The sequence below is a fragment of the Chiloscyllium plagiosum genome, unplaced genomic scaffold (genome assembly GCF_037043375.1).
Source record: "Chiloscyllium plagiosum isolate Xiang-an unplaced genomic scaffold, Cpla_swu_hap1 HiC_scaffold_7, whole genome shotgun sequence".
NCBI lineage: Eukaryota > Metazoa > Chordata > Chondrichthyes > Orectolobiformes > Hemiscylliidae > Chiloscyllium > Chiloscyllium plagiosum.
Window position 1 is genome coordinate 77,937,823 of NW_028270145.1, and position 16,887 is coordinate 77,954,709.

The 16,887-nt window shown below is 39.9% G+C and overlaps 1 protein-coding gene and 1 long non-coding RNA gene across 2 annotated transcripts in view; one reads left to right on the forward strand and one right to left on the reverse strand.

Moving 5' to 3' along the window:
• LOC122551935 (ly6/PLAUR domain-containing protein 1) overlaps nt 1–16,887 on the reverse strand; it is a 52,763-nt gene that overhangs the window by 5,816 nt on the left and 30,060 nt on the right. The window lies entirely within an intron of this gene.
• LOC148149643 (uncharacterized) lies at nt 2,373–16,713 on the forward strand. The gene is made up of 3 exons (XR_015757711.1): nt 2,373–5,698; nt 9,208–9,327; nt 15,179–16,713. It is a non-coding gene; the product is annotated as an uncharacterized LOC148149643 (long non-coding RNA).

Consider the following 16,887-nt stretch of genomic DNA (forward strand, 5'->3'; position numbering starts at 1 on the left):
ATTATGAGGGGCATGGATAGGATAAATAGACAAAGTCTTTTCCCTGGGGTCGGTGAGTCCAGAACTAGAGGGCATAGGTTTAGGGTGAGAGCGGAAAGATATAAAAGAGACCAAAGGGGAAACTTTTTCACGCAGAGGGTGGTACGTGTATGGAATGAGCTGCCAGAGGAAGTGGTGGAGGCTGGTAAAATTGCAACATTTAAGAGGCATTTGGATGGCTATATGAATAGGAAGGGTTTGGAGGGATATGGGCCGGGCACTGGCAGGTGGGACTAGATTGGGTTGGGATATCTGGTCGTCACGGTGGGCGGCACGGTGGCACATTGGTTAGCACTGCTGCCTCACAGCGCCAGAGACCCGGGTTCAATTCCCGCCTCAGGCAACTGACTGTGTGGAGTTTGCACGTTCTCCCCGTGTCTGCGTGGGTTTCCTCCGGGTGCTCCGGTTTCCTCCCACAGTCACAAAGATGTGCAGGGCCAGGTGAATTGGCCACGCTAAATTGCCCGTAGTGTTAGGTAAGGGGTAAATGTAGGGGTATGGGTGGGTTTCGCTTCGGCATGTCGGTGTGGACTTGTTGGGCCGAAGGGCCTGTTTCCACACTGTAATGTAATGTAATCTAATCTAATCTAAAGTCATGGACGGGTTGGACCGAAGGGTCTGTTTCCATGCTGTACCTCTCTATGACTCTATGACTCTAATTGGGAGCAAGAGTGGTCAATTTAGCCTCTTGAGCCTGCTCTGCCACTTGATGCGCTCATGACTAATCTCATAAAATGTTTCTATCTCAACCTTAAATTTTCTCTATATCCCAGCATCCACCACACTCCAGAGTAGTGAATACCACAGATTAATAGAAATCATTTCTTGTCATCTTTTTTAAACCTGCTATCCCTTATCCCTAAAACTATGATCTCTCACTCCAGATTGAGGAAACATCTTTTCTACAGTCTACCTTGTCAAACTCCTTTAGCATCTTTTATACTTCAATTAGATCTTCATTCCTTCTTCTAAACTCCAAAGTGTATAGGCCTGAACTGCTCCATCTCACTTCATAAGACAAACCCCTCATCTCTTGAATCCATCTAGTGAACCTCCTCTGAATTACCTCCAGTTCAACTGCATCCTCAAGTAAAAGGACCAAAATTGTACACAACTGTCCAGATGCAGACTCCCTAATACCTTATACAGCTGCAGCAACACTTCTGTACTTTTCTATTCTATTTTTTAACAATAAATGCCAAAGTTGTTTTTTGCATTCCTTATTACCTGCTGTATCTACATGCTAGTTTTCTGCAATTCATGCATGAGGCACTCAGATAACCATTTGTGAGTGATCTCCTTATAATCAGGCATGAACTACCCTTTGTAGATCCAATGTCACGCTCTTTGATTAGACGATACGCTCAAATGCATTATTGATGGTAGATTCCAGGAATCTTTCGACATTAGAGTGGGGCTAACCCGAACACTAATGTCAAAATGACAGGACTGCAGCTATTCAATTTCTCCTTTCCTCTCTTCTTAAATAATTTTGACATTTGAAGTTTGTCCAATCCGCAAGAACATTTCCTGAAATGTGGGAAGTTTGAAAAATGATGACTGATATATTCATTGTATTTTGGAGCAAATGAATGTCCTGTAGCATCTTCAAAGGACAAAGTCAGAAGTCACATGACACCAGGTTATAGTCCAACACATTTACTCAAAATCACAAGCTTTCAAAGCACTGCTCCTTTGACGGGTGAAGTGACTTCACCTGACAAAGGAGCAACACTCCAAAAAGCTTGTGATTTCAAGTAAACCTGTTGGACTATAACCTGGTGTTGTGTGACTTCTAACTTTGTCCACTCCAGTGCAACACCAGCACCTCCATGTCATCTTCAAGGGAGCCCTCAGTAGTAGAAATTGAAGACTTATGGCAATCACCTCTCAAGGATGCTCAGCGCAGTACTATAGAGGTCTAATGCTCCAATTGTACTGACACTTGTTTGGCCAACTAAGAGCTCAGCTGGGCACAACTTTAAAGCAAGAGATTCACAGACATCCTGGCTATCCACTGTACATCAGTAAACAAACTATAGGAGTACCCAGCAGTTGGATTTTGAGGTAGTTGTAGCTATTTCTTCATTTAAATCCTCACCAGAACATCAAGTCTCCATACATCATACTTTAAAAATAAAGGGTTTTTAAGACATTCAAGACAGAGAGACATTTTAAGACACTTTAAAGAATGGTGAGTCTTTGGATTTCCCTTCCTCAAAACCCTTTAAAAACTGAAAGAACTGTGGAATTTGTAAATCAAAAACAAAAACAGAACTTGCTGGATAAGCTCAGCAGGTCTGGCAGCATCTTTCTGTGGAAAGAAATCAGTGTTAACGTTTTGGGTCGAGTGACCATTCCTCAGAACTGGGTTCTGAGAAATGTGAACTCTAATTTCTTTCCAGAGATGCTGCCAGACCTGTTGAGCTTTTTCAGCAGCTTCTGACTTTGTTTCAGGCTCTTTAAATTTTTTAAGGATGAGCCTGATTACCAACAGAATGAAAGATTATCAGGGATGTGCAGGAATGTAGAGTCAAAGTTAAAATCAGATCTTATTGAATGTCAGTGTAGACTCAAAGGGCCAAGTGGCCTACTTTGTACGTTCATGGATGGACATGGCAATCAAATGTCAGAGAGTTACAATGATACTGAATATGTCTGATTTACCTGCTGGGTCCTTACAGTGCCTATAACAAGGCATTCTAGAGATATCAGAATCCCAGCAGCCTGTTACTGTAACTCCAGAGCTAATGAGCACACTTGCTCCTGCCACCTGAGAATGAATTGGCAGATTACTTTTTATAAATCAGAATTAAAGTACAAGCAAAAATGGAAACACGTGGTAAACCACAAAACCATCTTTGAGACATAACAACAAATGCATAGATTCAATTTTAATATTTTTCTGAATATTTATTTGCAGTCATTTAGAATAATAGAACAGCTCAGCAAAATATTTTGATCTTTGAATGACTTCAGTGTAAATGCAATGTTTCATGCCACATTAATTTACAAATACAGATCACAGCATTAAGGAATTATACAATTCTGAAAAACATATTGTCAAGGTCATGAACAAATCACTCATCCACTGGCTCAATAATTAATTTCATGTTGCCATTTTATCTTGCTCTTCCTTCACCTGTACTATAGCGTTCTTTGTAAGGAGAAGGCATGAACCACAGAGCAGTCAAAAAATGCTTTGACAAATTCTGCGAAACAATTCAGCAAGGAATAACCTTTCCTTGCATCTCTACATGTTTGAGATTGGTGGAAATCCTGCTCTATGATTTACTTGTAATTTGAGCTTCATTATATCTGTGCTGTGCTCCTTTCCAAGGTTCATAGTATGGTGCCATGTTGCTATAACTATAGAGGATCCATTTAGCTCCCCAGAAGCCATTCTTTGTTAATAAGATTGGGGTAGCTGATTGCCTTAAAATGAAGAAATCAGGAGATCTTTGACATGTAAGTTTCTACTAACATTCTTAGGGAGCTGGAATCTGCAAAAACTTTTCTAACTCCTGTTTTTAGTTCTTTTGGCCTGTTTGGCTATTCTGATTGCAGGATAAATCCTAAGTACTCAAAAGGCACTTTATTCACCTAATTCGCACTTCTGTAAAAAGATGTCTATGTTTTAAAGTGCTGTTTGCAAGATTGCAAAAGTTAGCAAATAAGCAACAAAGAACAATAAGTTCTAATATTTCCTTATACCTGAAACAGATTAGCAACTGCTGAAACATTGTAGGCTGATTTTCACCCCTATATGGGTATGAGAATGGAAAACAGTGAGCAACACCTAAATTTGTCTCGCTAACTGGCGTGGCAGTTTGGCTATGCATTTTTCCAGCTGGGCCATTTTCTCAAATGGAGGATCAGGGTAGAAGGGTCATCCACCTATATGTGGTGAGTAACTAATTACGGTAAATCAATACCCAACTAAGGCCTGTTGTTAGAGGCTGGCTGGACTTCTGGATCCCATCCTGATGATATCAATAGGCCAGCTACCTGGACATCCCATCCTGACTTTGGGGACCTCTCCCCAGTGACTGTCCATTGCCAGGGCTGGTAGCAAGGTGACTTTCTAATTGAAAATTTTTAAAGTATTGAGAGGGGACAGACATCCTCACTTAGCTGAGATCATTCCTTCTGAATTGTTTGGTCTACTATTTGGCCCACCAGCTTAGGGACTTTGTCTTCTGTTCTTAATCATCACTTGGCCACTAACAGAACCTCTCAGGGAAAATCACTACTGGGTAACAGCTCTCTATACACAGCATGGTCAGGACCTCGCATCAGTATCCTGACCAAAATACCAAAATCTTGCCTCATATGTGACAAGAAAAATCATGTTTCTACACGGTAGAACTGAGATCATGTCATTTTGGGGTAGCCACAAATTCAGGCCATTTTCTGAGTCTATAGCAAACATTGTTTCATTTATGCAGCCTCACATCAAAATCCTATAAAAGCTAAACTTAATTTCTTTCATTTTACCCTGAAAATTAATCACAGAAATCTTCTAACACAGGAAGAGACCATTCAGCCTATCATGCAGGCTTCAGCTCTTCAAACAAAAATGATTATCTGCCGCCAAGCTTCTGCATCTTTCCTCATACTCTTGCACATTATTTTAATCCAAATAATTACTCAATGCCCACCTAACTGCCACAATTGAATTACCTCCACCACATTTCCAGATATCCATTCCCTAAATACTTGCTGAGTACAAAAATGTTATTTCTCACAGATTCCTTGTTTCTTTCAGACATCATGTTACATCTATGTGCTCTCATTCTAGTTCCTTTTATGAGCAGGAACAGTTTTCTTTGTTTCTATCTATCTATCTTATCTATCTATCTAATCTATCTATCTTGTTCATGGTCTTGAAAACCTCTATTAAATCTCCTGTCAACCTTCTGCTCGCCAAGAGAAACAGTCCTAACTTCTTCAATTTATCCTCATAACTGAAGCTTCTCATCTGTGGAACCATTACAGAGTCATAGAGTTGTACAGCATTGTTACAGACTCTTTGGTCCAACTTGTCCACGCCAACCAGATATCCTAAATTAATCTAGTCTCATTTGCCAGCATTTGGCCCATTTCCCTCTAAACAATTTCTATTCATATACCTACCCAGATGCCTTTTAACATTCTTGTAAAGTGGTTCAGCACTCTCGCCAATGTATTCACATCTTGTCTGAAATTTGCCAGACACTCCTCATTGTGTAATATCACTATAATTTCTGTGAAATTGTCACCACATTTTATCTCTCAAAAATATAAAATATCACATTAAATTAGTTCCATGAAAACAATTAATTCTATTTACTCTCCATTAAATAGGTTGCATTAAGAGAATACTAGACACATAGAGTGCAGGAAATCCTCAAGGACGAAGGTGAAGATCCAGAGGTGGTGGTACATGTCGGGACAAATGATGTCGGGAAGAAGAGGAGGAACATACTACAGCGGGACTTTGGAGAACTAGGAAGAAGGCTGAAAAGCAGGACATCCAAGGTGGTTATCTCCGGTTTGCTTCCAGTTCCTCGGGCTGGTGTGGCCAGAAACAGGGAGATAATGGACTTGAACGTGTGGCTGGGGAATTGGTGCAGGAAGCAAGGATTTAAATTCTTGGATCACTGGGGTATGTTTTGTGGTAAGCATAAATTCTACAAGAGAGACGGTTTGCATCTTAATAGATTAGGGACCAGCATTCTAGCAGGCAGGTTTGCTACTGCAACACAGCTACATTTAAACTAAGTAGCGGGGGGGAGGGGACAAACTGGATGTTTAAGAAGGAAATTGAAGGGAAAGTTAGAACAAGGGAAGTCAAGAAAGACAACTGTATCAATGAGGCAGAAAACTCAGAAAGGGATCATGCTGTAAGGTTGAGTGAAATAGGAGTTGATGGAAAGGGTGAGGGCAGTAACAAATTAAAAATACTATACATGAATACACAAAGCATTAGAAATAAGATGGATGATCTTGAGGCTCTTTTGGAAATTGGCAGATACTGTGGGGATAACTGAGACGTGGCTTCAAGGGGACAGGGCCTGGGAAATGAATATTCAAGGCTATACGTGCTATTGTAAGGACAGACTGACAGGCAGAGGGGGTGGGGTGGCCATGTTGGTAAGGGATGATATTCAGTCCCTTGGGCAGAGGGATCTAGAATCAGGCGATGTAGAGTCAGTGTGGATAGAGCTGAGAAATACTAAGGGTAAAATGACCCTCTTGGGAGTTATCTACAGGCCCCCAAACAGTAGTCTGGATGTCGGATGTAAGTTAAATCAGGAGCTGAAATTGGCCTGTCGCAAAGATGTTACTACAGTTGTTATGGGGGATTTCAACATGCAGGTAGACTGGAAGAATCAGGATGGTATTGGACCTCAAGAAAGAGACTTTGTGGAGTGCCTCAGAGATGGATTCTTAGAACAGCTGGTGCTGCAGCCGCCCAGAGAGAAGGCAATTCTGGATCTGGTATTGTGTAACGAACCAGAATTGGTCAGAGACCTCGAAGTGAAGGAACCATTGGGAAGTAGTGACCATAATACAATAAGCTTCAATCTGCAATTTGAGAGGGAGAGGTACAATCGGAAGTGACAATATTTCTGTTGAATAAAGGGAACTATGGAGCTATGAGGGAGGAGCTGGCCAAAGTTCAATGGTGCAATACCTTAGCAGGGATGACAGTGGAGGAACAATGGCAGATATTTCTGTGTATAATGCAGAAGATGCAGGATCAGTTCATTCCAAAAAAGAAGAAAGATCCTAGGAGGAGGCATGGGTGGCCGTGGCTGACGAGGGAAGTTAAGAAACATATAAAGTTAAAATAGAAAAAGTATAACAGCAAAGATAAGTGTGAAAACAGAGGACTGGGAAGCTTTTAAAGAACAACAGAGGATTACTAAGAAGGAAATACGCAGAGAAAAAATGAGGTACGAAGGTAAACTGGCCAATAATATAAAGGAGGATAGTAAAAATTTTTTTAGGTATGTGAAAGGCAAAAAAATGGTTAAGACGAAAATTAGGCCCTTGAAGACAGAAACAGGGGAATATATTATGGGGAACAAAGAAATGACAGAAGAATTGAATTGGTACTTCAGATCTGTGTTCACTGGGGAAGACACAAGCAATCTCCCTGAGGTAACAGTGGCTGAAGGACCTGAACTTAAGGGAATTTATATTTGCCAGGAATTGGTGTTGGAGAGACTGTTAGGTCTGAAGGTTGATAAGTCCCCGGGGCCTGATGGTCTACATCCCAGCGTACTGAAGGAGTTGGCTCGAGAAATCGTGGATGCGTTGGTGATTATTTTCCAGAGATTGATAGATTCGGGATCAGTTCCTGCAGATTGGAGGGTGGCTAATGTTGTCCCACGTTTTAAGAAAGGTGGGAGAGCGAAAGCAGGAAATTATAGACCAGTTAGTCTGACCTCAGTGGTGGGAAAGATGCTGGAGTCTATTATAAAGATGAAATTACGACACATCTGGATAGTAGTAACAGGATAGGTCAGAGTCAGCATGGATTTATGAAGGGGAAATCATGCTTGACTAATCTTATGGAATTTTTTGAGGATGTAACTCTGAAGATGGATGAGGGAGATCGAGTAGATGTAGTGTACCTGGACTTTCAGAAAGCTTTTGATAAAGTCCCACATAGGAGGTTAGTGAGCAAAATTAGGGCGCATGGTATTGGGGGCAAAGTACTAACTTGGATTGAAAGTTGGTTGGCTGACAGGAAACAAAGAGTAGTGATAAACGGCTCCATTTCGGAATGGCAGGCAGTACCCCACAGTGGGGTACCACAGAGATCAGTACTGGGACCGCAGCTTTTTACAATATATGTTAATGATATAGAAGATGGTATTAGTAATAACATTAGCAAATTTGCTGATGATACTAAGCTGGGTGGCAGGGTGAAATGTGAGGAGGATGTTAGAAGATTACAGGGTGACCTGGACAAGTTAGGTGAGTGGTCAGATGCATGGCAGATGCAGTTTAATGTTGATAAATGTATGGTTATCCACTTTGGTGGCAAGAACAGGAAGGCAGCTTACTACCTAAATGGAATCAATTTAGATAAAGGGGCAGTACAGAGAGATCTGGGTGTTCTTGTACACCAGTCAATGAAGGTAAGCATGCAGATACAGCAGGTAGTGAAGAAGGCTAATAGCATGCTGGCCTTCATAACAAGAGGGATTGAGTATAGAAGCAAAGAGGCTCTTCTGCAGCTGTACAGGGCCCTGGTGAGACCACACCTGGAGAATTGTGTGGTCTCCAAATTTGAGGAAAGACATTCTGGCTATTGAGGGACTGCAGCATAGGTTCACGAGGTCAATTCCTGGAATGGCGGGATTACCTTACACTGAAAGACTGGAGCGACTGGACTTGTATACCCTTGAGTTTAGAAGACTGAGAGGGGATCTGATTGAGACATATAAGATCATGAAAGGATTGTGCATTCTGGCAGCAGGAAACATGTTTCTGCTGATGGGTGAGTGCTGAACCAGAGGACACAGCTTAAAAATACGGGGTAGACCATTGAGGACAGAGATGAAGAGAAACTTCTTCACCCAGAGAGTGGTGGCTGTGTGGAATGCTCTTCCCCAGAGGGCAGTGGAGGCCCAGTCTCTGGATTCATTTAAGAAAGAGTTGGATAGAGCTCTCAGGGATTGTGGAATCAAGGGTTATGGAGATAAGGCAGAAACAGGATACTGATTAAGGATGATCAGCTATGATCATATCGAATGGTGGTGCAGGCTCGAAGGGCAGAATGGCCTACTCCTGCTCCTATTGTCTATTATCATACAGCACACTAACTTAATATAACAACAAAATGCATTTGCAAAAGGTTGGTTTGTCTTTTTTTAATGAATGATATTTCTTATCATTCATTAACCTAAAAATAAAACAGATAGCATCGTCTGGAGTCACATAAAAGTCAAATTAGTTCGGGCTAACTGGTTGCCTTTCATTTGCTAAAATATATTAATTAATCAATTGAGCTTTAATAACAATCAAGAAGCATTTTTTTTTTCAGAAGTAGCCCACAAATAAACAGCTTTATTGAACTTACTTTAATAATTGATCATGGTGGCATTTGAATTAATGTCCACTGGGTTACAGGTTTAATACCATAACTGTTCGATTTTCATTTCCATGCAGCAATAATGCAGGTCGAGACAGTGACCCAGCTGAGGGCTTGTAAGATTAAAACAGCATCCTGTTCCTCCAAGGCTAAGAAGATCTATTTACAACCATATGAAATCTGCCTTTATATCACAGGTACTAATTTTCTCAACCATTTTCTGATGCAGTTTTTTGTCAAATGTTTTCCAGAGTCAATGCATTTATTCAAATAATGTCATGGTCTAAAAAAATTCTCATCCATGAAGTCAAACAAGACCTACCTTTCATAAATCCATGTTTACCATCTTTATTTAGTCACACATCTTCCAAGAAATAATTTGTTATATCTTTAATTATTGTTCGTTGTTATTTTAGTATTTGAGGTAGGGTTAACCAGTTGATAATTATTTAACAAATCCCTTTTCCCTTTTGAAATAGAAAGAGGTGTAATATTTCTGAGCCGTTGACTTTTAGCTCTTATGAATTTTGAAAAGTTCTCATACTGGCATCAGCCAGGAGTGTCTACCATCTGGTCCTATTTTGACCTTACACATTAGTCATATCACAGTTTAATTAGGAAAAGTAAAAGTCATTATTACAATTTTGGTACTGGTCAAATTATCCAAAAATACTACAATGTTTGTCACATTCCTGCAATACAGTCTCAATATAAGCACTTATTCAATGTCTTAATTCTGGCCAGATGGGATTCGTATGAGCCTCACCAAGCATAAGTGATTTCACATACATGGCTGATTTTATTGTGCAGTTCCGCTAAGCAGACGGAGAGCAAATTTGTGCAATTTTCCACAACTAACAGAATTCTTCACTGGAAATGGCATGTAGTACACCTGCCTAAAAGGTGCATGAACATCATAATGGAATTCAAATGAAGGAATAACTATAAGGAATTATAGTACATTGCTTGTTATTTACACACAAGCAGTATTGGGTCAGAAGGGACAAAGTATATTTTATTGTTAAGGACAGCAAAAAGCAAAATCATCCATTTATTAGGAAGGCCATCATTCTCCCTCTTTTTTTCCATTTCTATACATCCTGGAAATTATGTCGCCAAACATGTTTTGTTGTGGTCCTGTAAGTTTTGCATAATTGGTTTTACTCTCCTGTCATAATAAGGAGACTCAGAAACCTTAGAGACACAACTTCATAAAATTAAGTTCAATGGAACTACTTGTCAGGACCAAACACAAATTCTGACCAAGGTCCTTCTACTTATTCTATTTCTTCTTACGTTGCTGAGCACTGCAGAGCGATCATAAGACATAGCAGCAGAAATTAGGCCATTCGACTCATTGAAACGGCCCCGCCATTCAATCACGGCTGATACCTTTCTCAACCCCTTTCTCCTGCTTTCTCCCTGTAATCTTTGATCAACCCATAGGAAATAAAATAAGAGTGTTGGCCTAGTGTCAGAACATGTGGAAGGGCTCTTCTATGTAAGTGGAGTGGGGCAGTGGTTCTTTGACAACTATCAACTCAATAAAAGAAAGAAGTACGTTATACACCTGCAATCTTCTAGTTCCATTCCCCTGGGGCACCTACTCCACCTTGTGCCTGACAGCAAGAGCACATCACTGTTAGACATGAAACAAAGACACACAAGCTGCAGCCAGAAGTGACTCCCAGCAATCTGCTAAAACACTTCAAAAAATACAGGGCAATTCCAAGAAAATGTAAAACTCTGTAAAATTACCCTGGACCATATGTAATTCAATGGCTCCAAAGTTCTATAATCTGTGGGAGTCCATTAAAAGCAATGCAATCTATTCAAATCTCCCCTTTTAACCCCAACTCCCAGTTGCTCACGAAATAGAGCCAAGCTAATGTGAGCCAAGTGTATATGCTGTCCCACAGTCACTGTTTCAGTCTGCTACCATTTTTGTATCAGCAAATTTCTGCAGGGGTGAGGCTTTTACTGCAGATAAGCAGGAATGTTACCTTTTAGAGAATGCTGCTCAGTAGAATGCTGAAAATGCAGTAAGCTCAGCTTAATTGCAGGTCCTGTAACTGAGTATAGTACTTTGAACTGGAAGCTTATTATTGCACATTTTGTCGGACTTTCATGTGTTTTTTTCTCGGCATCCATATTTAACCTGGTTACTGCCTTTGCTACCTTGTGCTGGTTGCAGGAGGCAGAAGATGAAGAAAGAAGAGCAGCAAGCCCAGCAGCATCAATATACTGAGTAGGCACTGCAGAGGATTTCAGAGGAGACAGCTGGGGAGAATGCATGCTCACAACAGGTTTTTCCCACTTCATATACCAAAGGTCACTTTCTTAACCTGTCTGAGGAGCAGTGCCTCAAGAGGCTGAAATTAGGCAGACAGATAGTCATTGAATGCTGCAGCCTCCTGGAAGGAGAGCAGGTGACTATTGAGCGGTGCAGTAACTGGAAAAACTTCCTCTACCTTTATGCCTCAGGATATTTCCAGATTATCATGTAGGAACAAGCCAAGGGTATCTCAGTCAGCCACCTACAATTGATCACACAGGTCACAGATGCACTATTTATGACAGTCAGTCACTGCATCTTAATTAGGATAGATAAAAGCAGCCAAAATAAAAAAAAATTCTGTTCCTTGCTGCTATGGCTGGGTACCTCCTGAGCAGAACACAATCAACAGTTGACCTGCAGCCATAGAGATATCGCAAAGTCTCTCTTGTTGAGGATGGAAAATATCTGGTATTTGTGAAGGAAAAACTTTACTTTGATTTATTTGTTCAGGTGTGAATGTTGACAAAGTCTTGCTGCATGTGGCCAAAGGTTCCTGTAGTGCCTGAGCAGTTGTGAATAATGGTTCAAATTGTGAAACAAGCAGTGACCTCCCTCTTCCGCCCCCTCCCCCCTCTTAAAATGCAGGAAAAGTCAATTATGAAGCTGCTGAAGAGGATACGGCCTGGGTTGCTAGCCTGAGGAACTCCTCCATCGATATTCTGGGGTTGAGATGATGAGCCTCTAACCAGCACAACCATATGCCTTTGTGTGATCTGGCTGAAGGAACTAAGGGCATAGTTGTTCAGTTTACAGGTGACAAAAAGACAGGTGGAGAGACAGGCAGTGTTGAGGAGGGGGGGAGGCTGCAGAAAGATTTGGACAGGCTAGGAGAGTGGGCAAAGCAGTGGCAGATGGAATACAATGTTGGAATGTGTGTGCACATTGGTGGAAAGAATAGAGGGATAGGCTACTTTCCAATGAGGAAAGGCTTTGGAAATATGAAGCACAAAGTAACGTGGGAGTCCTAGCTCAGGATTCTCTTAAAGTTAACATGCAAGTTACGTTGGCAGTAAGGAAGGCAATGATGACATTCATTTCAAGAGCGTTAGAATACAAGAGCAGAAATGTACTGCTGAGGCTGTACGAGGCTCTAGTCAGACCACATTTGGAATTTTCGAGCAGTTTTGGGCCCCGTATTTAATAAAGAATGTGCTGGCCTTGGAGGAAGTCATAATGAAGTTTACAAGAATGATCCAGGAGATGAAGGGCTTGTCATTAGAGGTACAATTGAGGACTCTAGGTCTGTACTCAATGGAGTTTAAAAGGATGAGCAAAGATTTTATTGAAACTTACAGAACACTAAGAGACCTGGATAGGATGAACATGGAGAAGATGTTTCCACTATAGGAGAGAATAGGACTTGACAGCATAGAGTGAAGGGATAGCCTTTTAGAACTGAGAGAAGGAGGAGGAATTTCTTCAGCTACAAGGCATTGAATCTGTGGAACTCATTGCTCAGAGGGCTGTGGTGGCCTTGTCATTGAGTGTATTTAAGACAGAGATAGAAAGGTTGTTGACTGGTAAGGGGATCAAAGGTTATGGAGAGAAAGCAAGAAAATGGGGTTGAGAAACATATTAGCCATGATTGAATGGCCGAATTCTATTCCTATATCTTATGGTCTTATGCTCAGGTCATCTACAACCAATAGAGTTTTTCCCAAGATTACCATTCATTTGGGTTTGGTTAGGATACCTTTGTTCAATTGCTGCCTTGATGTTAAGTGCAATCACTCTCACCTCATGTCTTCAATTCAGCTCTTTGGACTAAGCCTCAAATGAGGTATGGAGCCAAGTTGCTCAAGTGCAACCCAGGTTGAGTGTCAATGAGCAGGATATTGCTGATTAAGACTTGCTTGAATGCATTATCAACAATACTCATCTTCTGATGACTAATAGCAGACTGTTGAGACAATGAGCAGCTGGGTTGAATATGTCTTGATTTTTGTGGACAGGACAAACTTGCGCAATTGTCCACATTGGGAGGTAAAAACTGAAACATTTTAGCTAGGGATGCTGCTAATTCTGATACACTAGTCTTCAGTCCTATTTTTGGCTCGAACATTGTCAGGGTCCATAGATTTTGTAGTATCTCATGTGTATTTTCAGCCATTTCTTGCTATCATGTGGAATAAATCAGATTGGCTGAGTTCTGGTATCTGTGATGCCAAGTATCTCTAAGGAGGCAAAGATCAATCATTCACTTAATACTTCTGACTACTGCTGATGCTTCAACATTGTGCACTTATGCTGGGCTCTGCCATCATTGAGAATGGAAATATTTGTGAAGCTTCTTCAAATCATTTGTCTGACTGTCTACCACCATTCAGGACTGGATGTGGCAAGATTGCAGATATTTGATCCCATCAGTCAATTATGGAATCATTTAGTCCTGGACTGTCATATTCTGCTTCCACTGTTTGGTATGCAGGTTGTCCTATGTTATAGCTTCAAAATGGTGGCATCCCATTTTCAGGTATATCTGATGCTGCTACTGTCATGATCTCCTACACTCAATTGACTGTGATTAATTCCCTGATTGCAGAAAATGGTAGAGTAAGGAAAATGCCAGGCTGTGAAGTTATAGTTAATGATTTAATATTTTTTCTGAAGTTGCTGATGAGTCTCACTACCTCATTGATGGCTAGTTTTCAGTTAATATATCTGCTCTGAATCTACCATATTTATCAGGTGAAAGTGCTAAATGATGAAGGATGTCCTCAATGTGAAGTTGGTACTTTTTCTTCAGAACTGTCTACTGGTCATTCCCACCAATACCATCATGGGCAAATCCACATACATATGAACATATGAAATAGGAACAAACGTAGACCATTTGGTACCTCAAGCCTACTCTTACTATTAAACTGGGTCATGGCTGATCTATTTGTGTATTGAATTCCACATTCACATCTAGCCACTATAACTTTTAATTCCCCTGCCAAACAAGACCCTATCTAGCTCCATCTAAAAATATTCAATGATCCTGCCCCCTAACCATCTGAGCCAGAGTTCCAACATTTCAAAATCCTCCAAAGGAAAAAATAATCCTCATTTCTGTCCAGAATGTGGGAACCCTAATTTCAAAATTAGTGCATCTCGATTCTGGACCCAACCACAAAAAGAAACAATTTGTCCATGACCGTCTTGTCAAGACCATTCAGTACCTTGCACACTTCAATCAAGGTATCCCTCACTCTTCTAAACTCCAGGTGAAATATAATAGTTTATCCAATCTATCCTCATAACACAATCCAATCATTCTAGATATGTATATTGTACACCTCCTCTAAACTACTTCCAAATGAAACACCCATAGCTTAAAAATAACTTTTTAGTATCTGTTTGGGAATTTTGCATAAGTCTTGACTAAAGCAGGATGTGTAAGAAGGGTTAAAACTCTGAAGGCATTATTTGAAGCTGAGAAAATCTAAGCACAGGTATATGAAGACGTCATCAGATTCACAGCTGTGGAACTGAAGCCATATTAAATTAAGCCCTACAAATGTGTTCGAAAAGCAGATTCTCTCTGGTGTTTTATATTGTAAAGGAATGTTCTCAGGTTTGTGTTTTACCATATATTTTGAAATCTTTAAATTTATTTTATCTGGGAATAGTTTATTTATTCTACTTTGATGTTCATTTCTTGTGCAAAATAAACTTCTGTTTTATGATTAAAACTAAATCTGCAATATTGTGTACTTCTATTTCAGTGAAAGATGACAAAAACTGCTGAGGAACAATGACAGAAGCAAGTAACTCATGACTCATAGCATACACATATTCCAGTGTGGAAGAAGGATTCTGGGAAGAGGATAAGACAACAATGATTAACCCAAGGAGGTTAAGGATAGCATCAAATTGAAAGAAAAAAGTGTGCAAAGATTAGTAGTAAACCATAGGATTGGGAAAGTTTTAAACCTAACAAATGATGACCAAACATATTAAAGAGGGAGAAAATAAGCTTTGAGGGTAAACATGTAAGTAATATCAAGATGGACTGCAAGACCTTCTCTAAATATATAAAAAAGAAACGAGAAACCAAAATGAACAAGGCAGCAAAGAAACAGCAGAGGAGTTGAATGAATACTTTATTTACATAAATTTTCATTATAGAAGACACTAATAGCATTCCAAATTATTAAATATTCAAGGATACATTCAAAAGTAGAGAGAAAATAAATACAATAACGATCACTAGCGAAAAAGAAGTAGGAACATTAATGGGGCTCATGATTGATAAGTCCTGGGACATGATGAGATGCATCCTAGGATATTAAAGGAAATAGCTACAGACATAATGGATACATTTGCAGTAATCTTCTAGGAATACTTAGATTCTGGAAACATTTTACAGGATTGGAAAAGAGTCAATACAACACCTTTATTTAAAAAGACAGGAGAAAAATAGGCCAGTTAGCTTAACATTATTCATTGAGAAAATATTAGAATATTTTAGAAATCCATAATATGATAAAATAGAAACAGCACGGCTTCATGAATGAAAAATCATGCTTGACAAACTTACTTGATTTTTTTGAGAAGGTAACAAATGGAATAAAGAGGAAGCAGTTAATGTGACATGTTTGGATTTTCAAAAGGTATTTAATAGGGTACCACACATAACACTACTTAATACGGTAGGAACTCATGGTGATGGAAATATTACATTAGCATAGATAGAGATGGGCTAAGTAATAGAAGGTAGAGGATTGGAATAAGGAGGGAACTTGTTCAGGTTGATAACCTGCAATTAGTGGAGTGCTACAGAGATCAGTGCTGGACCCACAATTATTTACAATATAGTTAATGAGTTAGATCAGGAAAGTGAATGTAGATTTACAGATGATATAAAAATAGGTAGAAGGCAAATGGTGAGAATGACACAAAGAGTTTGCAAGAGTATGCAGACAGGTAAAGTGGCTGGGCAAAAACTTAGCAGATGGTATGTAATGTGGGGAAATGTGAGGTTATGCAATTTGGCAGGAAGAATAGAGGAGCTGAACAATATTTATATGGGGAAAGACTGCAGAAAGCTACAGAACAGAGAGATTTGGGAGTCCTCATCCATGGGTCACAAAAAGAAATTGAGAACTAATTTCAATGGTTAAAGGGGAGACAAGTGCAAGGTTGTTTTTTTGTTTAAAAGGAATGGAACATAAAACTAAGAAGGGTTTGCTAAAACTAGTCAGACCAGAGCTGGAATGCTGTGATTAGTTTTAGGCCCCTTATCTAGCAAACAACATAGAGGCATCAGTCTCGGAATAAGGGCTCATACAATTAAAATAGTGATAAGGATGAATTTCTTCTCTCAAAGGGTAATAAATCTGAGGAATTCTTTGCTGCAAAGGGTTAGGTCATTAATTATATTCAAGAATAAGATATAGAGAGATTGTTAGTCAGTAAATGATGCAAGGATTAT